The sequence below is a fragment of the Pygocentrus nattereri genome, chromosome 3 (genome assembly GCF_015220715.1).
Source record: "Pygocentrus nattereri isolate fPygNat1 chromosome 3, fPygNat1.pri, whole genome shotgun sequence".
In the NCBI taxonomy this organism is placed as follows: Eukaryota; Metazoa; Chordata; class Actinopteri; order Characiformes; family Serrasalmidae; genus Pygocentrus; species Pygocentrus nattereri.
In genome coordinates, this window is record NC_051213.1 from 50,800,426 (window position 1) to 50,803,890 (window position 3,465).

The following is a 3,465-nucleotide window of genomic DNA, read 5'->3' on the forward strand; positions in this document are numbered from 1 at the left end:
CCACAACATCCTCGCTTATTGGTTGAGAGCCGCCATGGTGTTCAGCCGTATCAGAAGCCGGAGACACCAAAAGCACACAAGCAATCCACACCATCCTCCATCTCCACCACCTCCTCACCCCTTCTGAACCTCCCACCAATTTTGGAGACGCTGGATTCAGCTGGATCGAGGCTGTTGCTGTCTCTGTCAGTCAGTCCTCGGGTTCGGCAAAGAATTAGCCCAGCTTCTCCTCCACCCTCACCTACTGCCTCAGGAACCCAACAACCCCCCCATCAACCTCCATCACACTCACCATCTAGGAGCTAGTGAAAGCTGCCGTGCTGAAGTTCAGCTCTTCTCCGCTGAAAGGGAAGAGGTCACACCATTTTCAAGTAATCTGGCAAATGGATGTTTTTCGAGTCCACGCTTGCTGATTGGATTGGGCATTGCCCTGGTGTATCGCAAAATTCGCAAAATGGGGGCAGCTGTCCACGGCCCCTTGAAGCTGCCCGACATGATTGATGTGGTGGGCAGAGCTGTCAACACTCAGACTTTGACTGTAAGTCGTACTCTGGATAACATCGTGGAGAAGTTGGCGGCTTTGCAACGGAAAATGGATCGCTGGAGTGACCACAATGGACTTGGTGAGCTACCGTAAAAAAATACGGCTACTCGCTCGAAGCCTGCAAACCTTCTTATCTGCTTTCGGCTCCTCGTATCAGCGCGGGCCTTGGCCTTGGCTGGTACATCATATCTCCTCCGGAGGAACACTGCTGCGAGACCCTCTCTTATCCTCCTCCCCCTCTTCCCTGGATCTGCTGATTGTTGACTCTGCCTGGGCCCGATCAAGGTTGTCTCCATGGCGTTTGCTGTGTTATCGCCATTCCACCCTGCGAACTGTGAGATACCTGGACTGGGATGCCGAGCAGGGCGCCTTCTTCAGGCCCTTATCCCCCCCCCCCCCCTCCACTCCCCCCTCCCCCCTCCCCTCCCTCCTACCCCCTCCCCCTTCCAACGCCTTCGCCGCTTTACCCCCCTGGTATGGTATGACGGGTCTGTTGATCAGCGCCGGATTCATGGCTGCAGATCCGGATGGCCGCTTACTACGCTGGATTTGTCTGCACCCCCCGCCCCCATCCCCGTAGCAAGTTATGGACTTTGTGTGTGTGGAACTGTGTGCTAATGCTGAGGTGTTTTTTTCTCTGTTCCTAGACTGAGTTCCCTTAGGAACTCAGTCTGGGGGGGGTTTTTTGTCTCCTCCCTTACCCAATGTATTCTGTTTCTCTGTTTCTCATGCCGTCTTCCTGTCCTGTCTCCCCCCTTGTCATATTGTATGTGCTCGGACGGGTTGATCATAATTTCGCTGGTTACTTTGGTGACTATGTGACAATAAAGGCTTCATTCATACTCATACTCATGAGCTCTGTGTTCCAAAGCTGCATTCTTGGCCACTACATCATAGCAGGCTGCTCTCAAGTGAAGGAACCTTTGTAGACAGCCAAGAAATGCTGACTGTGTTCTGAGTGATTTCAAGGAAGTATCAGTTGTTGAAGGAAACAAAAACAGCACCACGAAAACGATGGAAAACAAAGCCGGTGGAGCAGAGCTTGTTTAAAACATAAGTTGTTCATGTCCTTGAATTCGTCTTCGTTACCTTACAAAGTGTATAAGGACTGATTAATGAAAGCGTTCCTCTGAATATCGTATATTATTTAGAAGTATTTGTGTGAATGTAGTTTAATGTACTACATCGGATCATCTCCTCCATTTCAGCTCCCTCATGAGTTTGGCGCCGCTCTGGTGCCGTCGCCACGCAGCCTCGTTAGTGCTGCTCCATTTGTGTGACCAATAGGCTACTAGGGAGGAGTCTTCATAGGACAGTCCTGCTGAGGACCTGCACTACCTCGGCTGCAGTCTAGGATTTGGAACGCAGTTACAGTGATGATCTCAGTAGTACATGCTATCAAAATACTCCTCTCAAGGTTAGATCACTCCCAAACAAAGTCCTTAGAAATAAGTTAGGAATAAAGGTTCTGTGCAGGTACATTTTTGTTCATCAAGGTACAAACAGTGTAAATGTGCCCTCAAAGGAACAAGTTTTTAAAGGTCCAATTGTGTACCTTAAATAAGTTGTTCTCGGGTGATAAAGTTCATATTTGTACCTTTTCATAACCGAATGTTTTAAAACAGAACAGTAAAAAAAAGCCTAGAGGTGAGACGGGGTGTGTGGAGTCTTTGATTTTTCTGAATATTCCAAATTAGGATTTAGAGGTGATTTGATTTTTCCCCCAAGCATTCCTATTTAAAACTTTGGGGAGATTGTTTTTCTGAATTAATTTTTTGGAACATTCCAATTTAGAATGCTGAGAAGATTTGAATCTTTTGGAACATTCCAATTTAGAATGTTGAGGAGATTTGAATTTTTCAGAACATTCCAATTTAGAATTTTGCGGAGATTTGAATTTTTCGGAACATTCCAATTTAGAATGTTGAGGAGATTTAAATTTTTCAGAACATTCCAATTTAGAATGTTGAGGAGATTTTAATTTTTCAGAACATTCCAATTTAGAATGTTGAGGAGATTTGAATTTTTCGGAACATTCCAATTTAGAATGTTGAGGAGATTTTAATTTTTCAGAACATTCCAATTTAGAATGTTGAGGAGATTTTAATTTTTCCGAACATTCCAGTTTAGAATATTGAGGAGATTTTTCTTTCCTATTTAAGATATTTTTTAAATGTACATTTTTCTGAACATTCTTATATAAACTTATAGAAATTAGATTTTTCTGAATGTCCATTCATTCCTATGAGAAAAAATATCAACTTTGAATGGCTGCTGTATGAAGACAAAAACCCCAATCAGCCCCAAAACTACACCTCCCACACATCCTGCACAGCCCAGTGGTTCTAAAAGTCAATGTATCAAAATGTTTTCATAAGAAGACTAAAAATATCAGTGAGCTGGGTTTGTTAAACCAAATAATGATCCAAACAAACTGAACTCTGACGTCCAGATTGGTTGACTGTTGTTGTGCTTTATTTGTATTTCTACAAAACCTCTTTAAGAGACGTCACATGTAAAAAACAACACACATTCACAGAGAGATTCTCTAAACCACTAACAGGGCCTGGAACGACCGCCAGGGAGAAAAGAGTGGAGATAAAACGAGAACAGTTCCTTCCTTTAGTCTGAAACCTTTAACATCCACCAGAATGAGCAGTGCATTCATTTCAGCAGCACAGAAACTGCTGGAGAGTTTATGAGAAAATACTTAGAATACATAAAAACATAATATACACTGCATGTCCAAAAGTGAGAGTGTGCTGCAGGAACAGCCTCGACTCTTCTGGGAAGGCTTTACTCTAGATTTTGAACATTGCTATGAGGATTTGATTGAGCATTACTGAGGTCAGGCGCTGATGTTGGATGGTCAGTTCTGGACCACTAACTCATCCCAAAGGTACTGGATGGAGCTCCATCAC